At 35.0% G+C, this 16,545-nt stretch overlaps 1 protein-coding gene across 2 annotated transcripts in view; it reads left to right on the plus strand.

The window, feature by feature from the left end:
- Positions 1-16,545, plus strand: part of ZPLD1 (zona pellucida like domain containing 1) — a 421,436-nt gene that overhangs the window by 336,230 nt on the left and 68,661 nt on the right. For both annotated transcript variants that reach the window (XM_043449013.1, XM_043449014.1), the window contains 2 exons: positions 7,182-7,233; positions 12,249-12,396. The gene's annotated coding sequence lies outside the window, so the exon portion shown is untranslated. The remainder of the gene's footprint in view (positions 1-7,181; positions 7,234-12,248; positions 12,397-16,545) is intronic.

Consider the following 16,545-nt stretch of genomic DNA (forward strand, 5'->3'; position numbering starts at 1 on the left):
TTTTCTGTAGTATCTTACAGAAAAATCCGAAGAAACTTTTGGGCAAACCCAATGTTTAGTAGTGTGTATTTGTTAATCCCACACTCCTAATTTATCTGTCTTCCCCTCCCACCTTAACCCTTTGGTAACCAAAAGTTTATTTTCCGTGTCTGTGAGTCTCTTTTTTGTCAATAAATTCACTTGTATTATTTTGTAGATTCCACATATAAGGGATATAGTATAATATTTGTCTTTCTCTGTCTGATTTACTTCACTTAGTATGATAATCTCCAGTTCCATCCATGTTGCTGCAAATGACATTATTTCATTTTTTTTATAGCTGAATTATATTCCATTGTATATATTGTATATATTGTATCTTCATCCATCCATGATGGACATTTACCTTCTCCTCAAATTCTGGGTAATTTCAGCTGGTTTACTTTGATAAAAATTTTAAAACACTTACTACATTCAGCAGTGCTTAAAGAAGAAACAATTTTTACTCTAACCTATGGTTTAAAATATTTAAAGTTTAAAGAGAATGCCTAATTAATTCTAGCCATACTTGAATCCACCACAATAATTCAGAACTCATTTTTCTCTTTGAACAAAAGCTTCAAGAATTACATTTGTCAAATATTTATGCCATCAATATCTTTGTTTTGTTTCTACAATGATATGATCAACTTGAACAAATAGTGCAAGTATTATCAGAAGTAAAGGCTCAGTATCAACTTCCCCAAAATGAAAACAATTGTTTTCTGAAGATCTCTTTCAATATTCAAGTGTATGATGCTTACTAAGTCTACTCTGCAGATTCTGCTTAGTGTATTTTGGGAGTAGCTCATCTTGCAATGCCATTAAGGTGTAGTCTTCCTCAAATTTAAGTTGTTGTCAGCACTCGTGATAGAGATTGGGAATTATTAAAGTATACTCTTTTAAATTTTTCCACTTAACTTATGATACATAACTCTGAGGAACTAATTGTGTTTTTGTTCAGAGCTCTGGAAGAACTAAAGTTGCTTTAGTTTGGTCCTTTTCATCTGAACTGCTGTGCAGGTGGGCAGGAATACAGATAAATTATTCAATATTTATATAAAATATAAATTATTCAATCTTATCTCATTAAGTACACAGCCAGTAGCTAAGTCATAAGGAAATCAGTTTGTTAAGAAAACCCAAAAAGTCTTCATTTCAGACATTTATGAAAATCTCAATTTTCAAAGATATGTTACATACACTATGCTTTAGCAGGTCATCTGTGAAAACCAATTATTTTTCAAGGTTTTTAATCTCCCCTTCACTTTAAGCCAAATCAGTTGAAAGCTACTCAATCTAGTTCTCCAAAAGTTGTTGTTTCAGTGATTGATTCATTTATTCATTCCTCTAGTACTTATCGATGTCCTATTAAGAGTTCTTTCAGGCATGAGTTGCAAACCTAGCAAAGATTCCGAACTCATGGACCACTCTGAGTCATGTGAATACCCAATATCAGATGATGAGAACTGTAAAAGAATAAAGGCAATATCAGGGGTTTTTATACTATATTTATTAATATTACCCTGAAAGCCAGCATGAGGTTTCTGGAGAAGAGAAGATTTATCACTACTTATTTATAGCAATTAGTAATGTGCTGTTTCCCTGTATTATGTGGTTCTCCCTCCAGGACAATGCTGTGAGAGTCAGATGCTACTCCACACACACATTGGTTCTGAACTGTAAGTGAGTAAGCCCTCCACTCCCCACCAAAGAAAATGAATCTGGCATTTATATAGGAGAGAGGGGCAGCTGTCTTCCTTCCTCTTTTGAGAGAGTTTCCTTGGAAAAGTAATGGGGAGAATCCTAGGCCCTCACTTTTTGAAATGTCTCTATAGTCCTGAGTCTGAACTCCCCTTGAAATGCATGCATGTTCCTATGGAAAGTAAATCTCTCTGGAGTTCTTATTATTTATTCAATCATAAATTATCTTCTAAGGGTTGCATTGCAGCCCAGGACCCAAGTTTCCATAAAATTGTCTCAGGAATCCCTCACTGTGCAGAAATAAAAATATTTTCTCAACCACTCTACAAGAGGGTTATGGAATAGAGAGCTTGATGAGTTCCTTCAGGTAGAGTTCTTCAGCGGTGACTTCTCTGAGGAACTGATCTGAAGTGAGATCCGGAAGGCAAGAAGAAGTCAGCTGTGTGGATATCTGTGGAAATGAATAATCTGGCATAAAGATCTTAAGCTGAGAATGAGCTTGGAATGTTTCAGTAACTGAAAGAAAAGCCGCATGGTGAGCCTATCAGTTCAGTCGCTCAGTCGAGTCTGACTCTTTGCGACCCCATGGACTGCAGCACGTCAGGCCTCCCTGTCCATCACCAGCTCCCAGCTCTTGCTCAAACTCATGTCCATCGAGATGGTGATGCCATCCAACCATCTCATCTTCTGTCTCCCCTTCTCGTCCTGCCTTCAATTAGCATATAGTGAAGAAAATTGAATGCGGGTATATCTAATGTTTCCCAGGTGGCACTAGTGGTAAAGAACCTGCCTGCCAATGCAGGAGAGGTTAAGAGTTCTATCCCTGGGTCGGGAAGATCCCCTGGAGGAGGGCATGGCAATCCACTCCAGTATTCTTGCCTGGAGAATCCCATGGACAGAGGAGCCTGGTGGTCTAACGTCCATAGGGTCACAAAGAGTAGGACACGACTGAAGCACCGTAGCATGCATATCCAGAGCTGCAGAGGGAAGCCAGATCATACTAAGCTTCTAGAATGTGCAAAAGATTAGGATTTAATTATAAATGTAATGGGAAAACTCTGGGAGGATTTTTAAGCAATGGGTTGCAGGGAGAACCATGAGGAAGGTACTGCAATAGTCTAAGTAAAATGAAGAGTTTTGGATTATTTGTTAGTAGTAGATATAGAAAAGTTGGAATTGTACTTAGTAACTTCTTTATCATTTCCCCATCTATCAAATGTATTGGGTGCCTGCTATGTACTATGAAGATACGTGCAAAGTCCAAGGGACATCACCAATGAAAAGATTAATGCGATTTCTGTCTTCCTGAAATTTATGATGCAGTGAGGGGCAGGAAGTAATGTGTTTGGGATTATAGGAGATGCCATGGAAATAAGGAGGAACACCTAAGCTGGAGGGGCACAGAGGCACATAAAGGAAGTCTGAGCGTTAAGGCTGTATTCAGCTGGGTCACAGAAACTCAGTTGATGTGCTGATTTTATTATTTTATTTTGCTCTCTTTATCTTATTTTTCATGTAACACCGAGTCTGGAGGCGGACAGTAATCCAGGGTTATTGTTATGGTGACATGACAGCATCAGGATCTCAGCTTCCCTAAAGCGTTCAGCATTGTCAGCCTTACTGCAAGGCCTTTCTCATATTTACAGAAAAGCTATTGCTCTTCTAGATATCACTTTTAAATTCTAGGGAGGAAGAAAGAGAAAAGCCAAAGGGCAAAAGATACCTGGGTTTGCTTGCTCTGTTAGGAAGACAAGGCTCTGAAAAGCCCAGCCCTTACCTGTTACGTACACCTCTTCATCCAGGGGTGGTCACATGCTCATCTTTGGATTTATGGGAGCGTGGAAAGCTAAGTGTTTTTAAACAGAAACATTGCCCATTAAATTAATGTGTATTCATTTAGAAAGGGAGTGAATAGATATTTGAGGATGATTAAAAATGTCAGGCACAGGGATGATTTCTATAGAAAGCAAGAATTGAGACTTGAGAGAAAAGTTCTTAGAAGACCATTGAGATACTTTACAGGAAAGAAAAAAATTCCTATCACTTAACCTTTTCTTTTCAACTCTAATTTTTTTTTTTTTTTAGAACAGTGATAAGAAACAGAAAAAAGAATCTCTGTGTTCTTCATTTTCGGTGAAGTTGCTGTTAAAGACAGTGTTCATATTGAAGACAGTGTGAATGTTCCTTTATAGACTCTTAAACGAAATCCCTCTTTCATTGTTTGACTCTTGTCCTTTATGTTTTTTAGAATACCATGATTATAAAATGGATATCATCAATATCTGTATCTGTTTCTCTTACTTATCTCTTAAATCAGTTTAGAAGTAGGTAGAAACCACTTACTTCAGCCATGACTGAAAAGAAAACCAAATGTAATAATATAGTGAGCTTGGGAAATAATGCATTTGATCCTTAAGAGATTTTATTAACTGAATATCTTAATTAACTGAATATCTTCAGTTAATTTTATTAACGGAATCACTTAATAATATAGTGAGCTTGGGAAATAATGCATTTGATCCTTAAGAGATTTTATTAACTGAATATCTTAATTAAAAGAATAACTTAACATCTTTTATTAACTGAATATTAGACCTTGGGATCAGTCCTCAGTGAACAGAGTACATGGTTTTTGACAAGAGCAGCCCTACATATATCACTGGTCAGAATATTACCCTTGTAATATAAAAATTATACAAAATAAAATTGATTTTAAAACATTTAAAATTATCAAAAGTATTAATTTGATCCCTTTAAAATTTTTTAGATGTATTTGTTTATAATATTTTTGACTGCACTGGGTCTTCACTGCTGAGCACGCGGCTTCTCTAGCTGCAGTGCGGTGGATGGCCGCTACACTTTGTTGCAGTGTGCGGCCTTCTCATTGTGATCCCTTAATTTCAGATGATGTGGAGTATTCGTTTCCTGATCCTTCTCCGTCTTTGTAGCTTTCATTTCTTAAAAATGGAGGAAGCCATACCTCCTTGACAAACAGGAAAATTACTTAGAAGGAATATCAGTAAATAATCCTTGCCTATGGAAGTCCCATGTGTTGCCAAAGCAGTGATTATAAAGTGACTCTAGCAGAGTTGTTTATTCCAGCAGTGCTCCGTTTTGATTTCAAGGCGAGAGCTCAACTGTGGGTCCAGATAGATAAATAAATAAAATTAATCTTCACAAATAACCTAGCATGATCATGTGATTCAAATGTGGATATTTGACAGTCTCATGCCTCAGAGAACACAAGAGATGTTGGATAAAAAGTGAACTGGGATGAAAAAATCACTACCAAGATGGCACTAGGCAAGGTTTATACAAGCCTAACACCATGAATTTGACACTGCACAAATTATTCTTGGGAATTCATTGCATCTGTATAAAACTCATTTTCCAGATTACTGATTAAATTCTTAAAGGCAGTGGTTTTAGTGTTAATTTCATGTTTGATAATTTGTAGAGTTCCTTATTCAGCGTGCATTGCTTCCTTTTTCAACTTGATTGTACACTGACTTTATTGGACGTTAGTAGGTGGGCCCATTGATACAATCTGACTGTTGGCATCTATAGGCCAGACATTTACCAGTGCATTACCACTGTGAAGATATGTTAATTTTTATATTCAGATACTGAGTAGATATTTGCTTACAGAGTTGTTGAGAATCAGTATTTAAATACATGCATTTCTTTACTGTCTTTATGTTACCATACAGATTATTATTAAAGTTGCAATAATTTTCATCTCACATTCTTCATTTAAAACTGAAATTCAGAACATGATGGAACTATCTTCAAAAATTAGAGAGATACTCAAAAATGTATATGTGCCTTTAATGTAACAGATTGCTATTTACTACAGTGTTTCATCTGTACACACACAAAATATTACATCACTCAGTCAGTTTCTAAAGCTTGTTAGGCTCCTGATGGTACAAACGAAGTGAGCTTTCAGCAACCTAACACTGAGCTTCAGAAATGGTGAAATCAGGAAGCCACTTAGAGTGTAATCCCCTCTCTATTAAGAATTCTTTTGGAGAAACAAGAGTTGCTATTTGGCATCTGCAAGTGCATAGGAAACCTGTTGAGTGGAAATTGGCCCAGGTGTCTGAGTCCTGAATGGATTCCTTGTTCGTGAAAGTCTTGCTACACATGCTTGTTTCAGAAAGAGGGTGGTGGTGAGGTGGTGGGAAGAGTGGTCAGATAAGAATACCAATAGATTTCTGTGACATTTCAAAATGTAAGAACTTTCACCTTCCAAAATACTTGTTGGGCAAAAGGGAAAGAATTATTTGACCTAGTCATTTTTAAAAATAGAGGTTAACACATGTTTTAGGAAATAGTTTTTAAAAGACATCAGATCCTAAGGAAGAATTGTGTTCATTTGCAAAATACTCTTTCAGTGTCCTTAATACATCCATCTGTGTTCTTTGTGGGAAAGGAATACATTGTACGTTGGGTTCAAATAACACAAGTCTAGTTTTACATAGACTAAACATTTAATGATGGGATACAAAGATGGGAGCTGGAAGCAAATTTGATTATACTTCTCCAAAGCTCAAAGAATAGAAAGAAAGTCTTTGCCCAGCAGAATTAGCAGATGATCTAAATCTCCTTTGGGTATGTGGGCTCAATTCAATACTGGTTTGAGATTATTCATTCAAAGAGTTTAGTCTCTCCTGAGAATTTAATAAGCTAAGTAAGAATAATCTGTGTCATTCAATTTGAGCATAATAATTTGTCTAGTGTGATTCAAAAGAGTTATTAAGGTAGCTTTTTATCCTTGAATAGTAACATGGTATGCAACAGTCACATTAGCTGTAGCTGATGTAGACCATTTCCATAGAAAGCTGAAAAGCTCTTACATTAATCTGACTTCAAAAACTAGCCTTGATGAAGCAAGCATGATTGTATCCTCTGTATAGAGGTAAATCTGGGCAGATAGTGCTAAGCACAGAGTTAAGCCTCCAAAAGAATCATTCAGCCAAGAATGATAAGTTGACTGTAGAAGATAAAATTTAATTATGAATAAATATAAATTCCTTTATTTTGAGTGCAGGCAAATAAAAACTTTTGAGAAAAATCATCTATAAAGTTATGAGATAAGGGAGATGCAATTTAGCAGCAATATGTATAAAATTAATGACTGTATAAGTCAGGATTCTCTAAAGAAACAGAACCAAAAGTAGGGTATATTCTTTTTCCTTTCCTCAGCTCTCTCTCCCTATATATTTACATATATGTTTAATGTTGGCTGTATGGAGAGAGGTTAGAAGGTAGAACATTTAAAAGCTTTTTTAAAAAATGATGAAGAAAAATTGATTATTTTTCCATTCATGAAGTTCAAGGAGTGAAGACTTTTCCATATACACTGTTTTTCATCCTTAATTGACATGTTTCTGAAGGTCAAAACCATAGGTTTAAAAAAAAAGTAGAAAATGCTAATTTCGCTCTTTCTTTCTCAGCCTCTGTTTTCAGGATAATGTTACAAAATACCTTCCTGAATGTGACAAAAAAGTAAGTATGATGTTATGACCAATCTGCTTTGAAATGATTATCATATAACTAACATCAAGATAGTGCCTTGAGTGTGTCATTTTTCCCCTTCACCATGTGGTATGTTTTATATGATAAAAATATGTAAGTGAAACTGTGATATTGGACTTCAAGGACATTCAGTATCATGAATGCATAAATGGGCATAGGAAATTCACTCTGTGACACAGGAAAATTCCAGTACTGTTAATCGGTCACTACCGTCTAAAAAGAACAAGGTTTTAACAGGAGAGTGTCTTATATTTTTATAGTAAGAAACTTGACTCTTCTGACTTCTAGACAAGGTGGCAAACTAGTAGCTCAAAGATTTAAATAAGCAAATATTCAGTACAAATATGTGCAAATGATTCAAAAACATGAGAAAGCCCATAAAATTTGGGTATTACTCGTTTCCAGATTTGGAATAAAATTTATGGTTTTCAACAAATAAAAATATTGATCTACTCTTTTTTTGAAAAAACTGGGTTGTCTGGCAATGTTGAGTAATGCATTCCTGTATGGCAAGTTTCCTGAAAGAGTGTAGCCACTGCTGCCTTGAGGAGAGCTTTGTGGCCCTTCATTCAACAAAGTCCCAGCTTCCCACTCAGTATGCCCATGTGCCCATTCACCAAGCGGCTCACATCACTTATTTACATTACCTTCAGCCCCCGTAGTCTGCAGGTTGTTTCCTGTCTTAGAAAAGCAGTGATGCTCACAGTATAACTAGAGTCAAAACAGACTCCCACCATCCTCGAATGCGCATTGAACTACTGCAGCATGTGCCTAGCTTAGACATGCCTTAGAATCTTTGGTTTTAAAAGTAATAGGCCCATCTTATGACAGTAGTGATATTAGAATGATTTTTCCTACCATTATGTGGCTTTCAACATAGATTTGCTGGAAATACAAACCACAGTTTCAGTGCTTTTATTGGCAAATAGGGCAATATTGGTGAACTGATACAGTAATTGTACTTTTATAGCCATCAGCACTGCAATTTACAATTATTTTAAATTTAATGCTTTTGATTAGGCATTTCCAGACATGAGTGTGCCTAAGTAATCTAAGAATCAAGGAAATGCCTTATAAATCTAAGGATAATTTAAAAGCTTTCCTGTAGTTAATCAGACACCAAGTAAAGCTAGTTTCTGGATTTGATCATTTGTAAATAAACAACCCAAGAAATTGTAGTACTATAAATATTGTAGTAATTATGAACTCTTAATTGAAAGTGTCTAGAATACATCAGTAAGTCTTGTATGTAAGGGGAATCTCTAAAAGTAACTGAAAAAACAGAGGTTTAAATATCATGTGATATATGACCAAGAATGTAGCAGTATTTCCACTGATGGTCTTAAAATAACAACTTCAACATTCCTTTAATGACATTTTCCCTTTTTGTGTTACAATACAATAAAACTTTAGTGTAGCCTTGTAGCTGCTTGCTAACTTATCAACCAGAAATTTATGCTGATCAAGAAGTAAGGCTAATTTATTTGGCTTTTAGACTCTCGAGATTAGAACTATTTGGTTAAATTACTTGTTGAGTTGGGAGATCGATTTCACTTACGTGTAAAGCTTGTTTGGGTCTTCTTTCCAGTGTGGCTGAATCTGTATTTATAATTTGTCTACAATGCTGCATGGCCTGAAATCCCGTTAGGACATGGAGCTACAGCTGCTTTTGTTAGTACCTGAGAAACCTGTTACAACGCCTCCAGTCCAGCTCTGTAGTAAGAAAACTGCTAGGCTGCCTCTGTGAGATGCCTACATGCCAACTGAACATGGACAGTAAAGGAAATTTGTGCAGGATACTCTCTGATGTCAAAAATGATTTTCTGGCTGCTGGATTAATTGGTTGTATATCAAGCAAAGTTTAAAAATTAATGTGGGGACTTTCTGGTGGTCCAGTGATTAAGACTCTGCACTCCCACTGCAGGGAGCCCAGATTCCATCCCTGGAAGGGTAATTGAGATTCCGCATGCCCTGCCATGCAGCCAAAAAAAAGCAGTCTGTGTGTATACACATATTTTTATGAGGGTTCATTTATATGAGATCAAGTCCATCTTAAAACAAAAAAATAACTCTGAAAATGAGACTAAACATCAAACTTTATCAAGCACAGAGGTTATCACAACAAAATTCTTATTTTATAATACAGCGCTTTAGTGAGAAGCTAAAACTTTAATAGAAAATTATGCTAAAGCTAGTCTTAGTTACCTTTTCCTTTAACTTTGAGAAAAAACATTTTTCCTACTTTCAAATACATTTTCTATAATTCATCACTGTCTTTCTTCATTCATTGGTTTATTCAAAATATATTACTGAGTGCCTCATATAGGCCAGGCTTTCTTCTGAGTACTAGAGAAGCATTGGGGAACAAGAAGAATCCACAGAAAGGATTGCATTCAGATATGTGTCTGGAGGGAGAAGACTTATCAATGAGTTAAGTTATGAAGTTATTTTAGAAAATAAGTGCTATAAAAGTGGATGAGATAGACTCATCCAGGAAGCAATTGTATAATACATAGTGAAGTGCAGAGGGCACACATGAGCCCTGGAGGAAGTTCCATTGCTGAGATAACTTTGTGAGACTACAGCTGAAATCAACCTTTGTCCTTTCCTCAGTACATAAAGTGCTGGTGAATGTCAACTTCATCATTCTAGGTTTGACTAGACAAACCTAAGAAGACAAAAATCTCCCCTTCATGCCGCATATTGGAAAGATGCTTTTATTAAATAACAGGAAGAATGCGGCTCTCCTGTAAGCAAGGCCCAGAGCATCAACTCATTAACTGGACAGTATTACTGCTCCATGTGACAAGGGGGTCATTGCACTTTCATTTTTCAGCTGGAGGAATTCAGTCATTGAGATTTGAGTTATATAATCTTTAAAGGAAGTTGGGAAGGAGCCATCTAGTTTGAGGAAACAGTTACGAATCAGGGTGCCTCCATAACCTAAATTCAGCCTTTTTAGGAACTAAAGGGTATTGGTCACTTCCTCTGATTATGAAACATTAAGTAAGCCCTTTTCTGGACAGGATGACTGTCAGATTTCCACTTCTGGTGCTATCAGATACTGATGAATATTTTATAAGCCTAAAATTATTCTTTGATACAAGCATATACTACATGGACAACTAAGTATATCTTCAGCCAAGTCTCACAGACTGTAAGACAGGAAATCCCATTAATAAAGGGCTCACAGTTTTCAAACAACTGGTAAAATTTCCCCTTGGAAGTCTGTATAACATACAACATTGCTGCTCACTGCGTTTTTAAAGCAAAGTAGTAACAAATAATGTCAGCCACTTCATCTTAACTATTTTATATCTTCCTTGCTGAAAGCCTCTAATGGAATTACTATCTTTTTAGCTAACCAACTAATGGTAATGGTATTCAATATTTATGAAATGCTCATTTTCAAATAGGATAGAAGCTGCTGGTTTTTTCTTTTCTTTTTTTTTTTGCTATAAATGACAGAATTTATTAATTGCTACTTGAACATGTTGCATTTTTATTTAATTTTTAAAATAGTAGAAACCATGGCATTCAAAGTAAAACCTGAAACAATGCTTGAAAACATCTATCTGAAAAGTTTCATTATAAAGTAAAATAGCCTCCAGAGAATAAAGCTGCAGTTCTGTCAACATAATTAGGAAGGCCTAAAAAGAGGTTTCCTAGAATCACTTTTATGCTTTTAACCAAAAAAATACAAGGAATTTTATATTGATGGGATTCAAAAAGTTGGTAGATTCATGTACCTCATATTTGCTCATGAGTAGAATAGTATTATCACTATTACTTGTTTATGGAGCTGACACCTCCCTGAAAAACATGAACCTGAATTTGTTAGGTTCTTGAAACTCCTTTTCAATACTAAATAGGAGATAGAAGGCACTGTGAAAAGCCCCTGGCTATTTTTTTTTTTTTTTTAGTAGTTATATTAGCTTTAAATTCACTCACCATTTAGGGAAAGAGGTTGGTTCAGGGGATTTACTAGAAATCTTAAAAGGCTGAACTCTTGGATTTTAATCTCAGTTCACAGAAGCTATAGGCAACTTGCCTCTATCACAGAGGCAACAGAGAATATAAATGTTAAGGTACCCTGAGCCAATTGAATAAAGTAAAACTTTATAAAGGTAGCAGCTAGTGGTATTACTGATAAGATAATGTGATTTTTCAGGATAGCCATTATTATTTAATAGCCTATGGAATAATATAAATCTATACAATGGGCTCCAATCTAGCCCACAGTCATTCCTAAGCACAGTAGTACATGAAGAAAAGCTTTACTCTGATCAGAATATTTCAAAAAACTTTCTCTGTGGCACCCAAGACTCAGGTTCCCACTTTTTACTCAAGGAGAAATATAATAGCTATTGGGGTGAAATACTTAGATGAAGTCCAAACCCATCCCAAGGCTCCAAAGGCTGGTGGAGGCCTCTAATCAAAAGCAGAGAATATGAAGCAGGTTCAGTGTCTAGTTCTTTATTCATAATTGGTTCCTGTTGGGTTTTTTGCATTGATGGCTTCTTAGTCATTATTATCCCAATCAAACCAGCTTTCACTATGGTATTCCATATCCCATTTTCATCGCTGCATGAAATATAGTATTGAAAGGACCAGGCATCTTTCACGAAGCACAACAGGACATTGATAACCGTGCAGATTAACTCCCCATCCAGTCTCAGGTCTTGTTTGTTACTTTATGATTTTTTTTCTAGACCAGCAGACTTTCCCTCGTCAGGCTGACGATGGCTCGCTTCATGTATACCACTCGAGACTTCTCTATAGTATAAAATAGAAGATCAAAAGCAGGTAGAAAAAAAGAGGGAATGAAATGAAAATTGAAAGAGATATAGCTGGAAGGAGACAAAAGTTTATAAAAGATGAGCTCAAGTTTCATGTTGGCGATGATTAGTCTTGTAAAACCTTCTGGGGCCTGTGGAAACATTTGCTTGTCTAAAATCCAGTTTTTTTTTTGTTTTTTGTTTTAGACTTCTCATGATGAGCAGCTCATCTCCCATTTGAAGGATACAGTCTTTTCTGAATAAGTGTGGTAGGGCCAGGGATTTGAGCACTCAGCCACACGCCACGGAGCCAGGCACATGGAAAACAGCTGATTCCACAGATCCGAGGACTTGGGTAAGTGCCCAGCACTTGAGCCGCCTAATGTGATGGCAAATGTTCCCCTTTTAGTAAGCATGGAAAATTCATTTTAATTTAATAGTGTTTTATGATACAAGGAAGCCTCTAGTAAAACTCTTCTGATAGTGTGATTCCAGGGATGGGTAGAAGCTGGACTGGGAATTAAATGTACCAAAAGGAAAAACATCTTCCCATATTTGGGAGCAGAAAGATAGAAACAAAACTTTATTTTGTGAACTGTAGTCCCATGCATCTGAAATATTTTGATTAAATTTGTAGAAAGAACTGACCCTTTAGGAAACTTCTTCGATTCTAACGTTAGAGCTTCAGGTCAAATGTTGGACAGGTTTTGCCACACCATTGTATTCCAGGCTTGAGTCCCATCCATAGTCCACCAACAATTGGCTTCAGCCCACAGTTGTTCCATTAATAGAAAAAGCAGGCAATTTATATTTGAGATTTCTTATCTGAGTTCTATCATACCGTAAAATGTTGGCTGAATATGGCATCATCTCTCATTACAAAGATGATATGATAGTTTAAAATAATTATGATCTATTTTTTTTAATGAAAATTATTTTAAAGATGAACCTGGTATTGTTAGAATTGACATGGAGTCTCACATAACCTGGGAAAAGTCATCCGTGACTTAGAGGGAATGTTGTGATTTCCATTTCTTGGGTGATCTCTAAGGCTCCTCTTTCCAAGATCCTCTTTGGTAAAACCAGTTTTTTGGGGTGTTAAGAAAGAGAACTTACTTCTTAGATTCCAGTGTTGGAGATAATAATCTTTTTGGTTTTTAGGAGTGTGACATTATTTATTTTGCTACTCTAAATTGGTTTCTCACAATTCATTTTAAGGGCCAAAGGAAAACAATTCTAAACTGTCTGTTTAAATAAACTTGATAGCAAAACAAAGGAGTTGATTTTAGTTAAAAACCTTAATATTTCTTTTAAAACACAATATAAAATGCTTTTTTATTATGCTTTCTTATGAGGCACATATCATAACTATTATTTGAACCATTGCTCCCAGTTATACATTTTTTAATGGCCCTAAATGAATTTTGATTTTTCTTCACTGATTGTTATAATGGTTAGAAGAATATAAAAGTCTCAAAATATGCTGTATGTCCATTTGCTTTAGAGATTTTCAGAAATGTCCTCAAAATCAAATACAGTCATCATTCAGTTCAGTTCAGTCGCTCAGTCGTTATCTGACTCTTTGTGACCCCATGGACTGCAGGATACCAGGCTTCAGTTAAAAATCATATAATGTAGTAGCAAGATCATGTAAAATATTAAAACAAATTCTACATTGCTTTTGAGACATTTAAAACTTTTGTCCCTTCTTTAAAAAGGTCTATAATAATGTGAGAAGATAATAAAAATTGAATTTTTCTGCAAGGAAATCTTATTTTAAAGGTAACTTTTGAACTATGAGCAGATGCTCAGACTATTATCTATTTAGTTCAGGCATCAAAGAGAATTACTGACAATTTATGCTTCTATAGCTTTTTCAAGAGCTTGAATAGTGTTAATTTCATTAGGAGAGCATGATAATCTTTTGCATCATTTAATCACCTATTAGCAGTATTGCTTGCAATGAATTCAACTTTTTGGTTAATTTACCAAATTCATGTGCTTTTTCTTTTCCTGTATTTAAGCTGGAATGTAAACTGAGTCAAGAATAAAAATTAAACTTGATCTGGATTGTTATGTTTTGTCTTCATCACAAAATGGTATACCTGGAAACCAGGCGTAACAGCTTCACTAAGATATGCTAAAGTTAATATTAGCCTGAGTTTACAGATTCAGAGTCATTGATGATTGTTATTAGACATCTTGTTATTTGACTTCAAGTGGGGAAATATAGGAATTTCAAACTCTCAAGACTTCAGTGATGAGGTTAAAAAAAAAAAAGGTGTACCTCAAAAAAGTAAATGATCAGTTCCCTAGTTCAGTAGTAGTTTTACAAATATTTTAAGAGCATCGTAGTAAGTATTTGGTGGCAAAGAACCCACTTGCCAATTCAGGGGATATGAGACTCGGGTTCGATTTCTGGGTCAGGAAGATCCCCTGGAGGAGGAAATGGCAACCCACTCCAGTATTTTTGCCTGGAGAATCCCATCGACAGAGTTGCCTGGTGGGCTACAGTCCACGGGGTCACAAAGGGTCTGACACGGCTGAAGCCGCATAGCACACATGGCCTTTACCAAGGTTTGCAGAAAAAATATGTTATTGAGAAAACAGCATTGGCTGAAAGAAATCCCCTTAGAAATGTACAGTGTCCTATTTCATAGATTTATATGTTGTGTGTATGATATCCACATACTAATTGTTTAAAGCAGGATCTTTAAACTCTGTGAAGGGTAGACAGTGGCTATTTTAGTCTTTTTGGTCTCACTCATGGCTACTCAAATTTGATATTGTAGCCTTAGAAAAACACATACACAAGTGAATGTAGTGATATTTCAATAATATTTCATTTGCATACAATGGAATTTTTTTTTTTTTTTTTTTGGCCAAACTGCACTTTGGCTTGGATCTTGGTTCCTTGATCAGGGATCAAACTCTTGCCTCCTGCAGTGGAAGCACAATCTTAACTACTGGGCAACCAGGGAATTCAGAGACTAGAATTTTTAAATTTCATATAATTTTGGTTTTTCATGAAATGAAAGAAATGAAAGATTTTCTCAATTATTTAAAAATGTGAAAACTGCTTTTGTTCACGACACATACGAAAATAGAGGATGGGTAGAATTCAGCCTACTGTTTACTGAGTTTACTGAGTAAACAGTTAACTGAGTAAACAGTTTACTGAGCCCTGGTTTAAAGTATTAATTTTCTAGAATTCATAGTAGGCTATATGTACCAGTACTTCAAGAAATATGAAAACCAAAATTAGATACATGTATATTTATTGGCTTTTTTAAAGTGACAAAGTCATATAGAGAACCAACTCAGCAAAGTTAAATTTAGATTAATTTAGATTAATATGACATTTTGTTATTTCTATTGCTGTGTATGTGAAAAAGTCAGATACTGAATATACAAGATATTTTTACTTGGTTAGAAGGAAACTGAGACCAAATGAAAATGTCAGTGGCTTTTTTTCCCCCACAGTGGCTTTATTTGTTATGTTAAGATTTTCTTTAAAATGAGGTTAACTTTAAACTTTCAATAATATTATAGTCATTTAATATGAAATCACATCATTAGATAGAATAAGAAAGAAGACCATTTATTGTCAAAATGTAAAATTTAAAATATGATATTTGCTCAAATATGCTTATCTAATAAATAGCCAGTGTTCATATAACTGCGCTGTCTCTTAGTGAAACATACCATCATTAAACCACTGAATGAAAATCTTTTGTACATTACATGAATTGTACTTTCAAATTGAGCTATTTTTCTCTAGGTAAGATATACTGTGGAATTGGAAAGAAAAAAACTCATGGCTAAATTTTCTTTCTGTTTCAGATGTAATTAATAATACTTTGGATACAAGAAATTAAAATATTTGATAGTTTTTAAAATACTAATCTAGAAATTTTAAATCATTATCATAGAATATTTTAAAAACTTACCTTTATTTGTGTACTGTGTATATTTGTGCTCATATGGTTGAATTCTGGCACAGCAACTCTATTTAAGAACTTATTTTGAATAAGTATTTAAAATTAAAGTATGTATATCTGCATTTTAAAATTCCTTACTTTATCAATTCTATCATAGAAATGTGTTCCATCAATGATAGTGGAGTGAAAGGAGACTTAGGAAGGGACTATAATTAACTTTGGTGGGTTTTAGTTTGTAAAAATTTAAAAGCTTGGAAATATTATTTACAAGACATAAAAGTATTAGATGAACATTTTTTTAAAAAGTGAAGTAATTAACTAAAGCTATTCAGAGAATATAAAAATACTAGCTGAGTGTTTAAAAAAAAGCAACCTGGAATCAGGTAACTAAATTCAGTAAATTTTTACTCTGAGTTTTATATACCTAGGTGTAATTTCAAATTAGTGTTCTAGACCTAAAATCACATTTGAAAAAAATTCAGTTCAGTTGCTGAGTCGTGTACAACTCTTTGAGACCACATGGACTTCAGCACTCCAGGCTTCCCTGTCCATCACCAACTCGT

This window comes from Cervus canadensis, chromosome 27 (assembly GCF_019320065.1).
Source record: "Cervus canadensis isolate Bull #8, Minnesota chromosome 27, ASM1932006v1, whole genome shotgun sequence".
NCBI classification, from domain to species: Eukaryota; Metazoa; Chordata; class Mammalia; order Artiodactyla; family Cervidae; genus Cervus; species Cervus canadensis.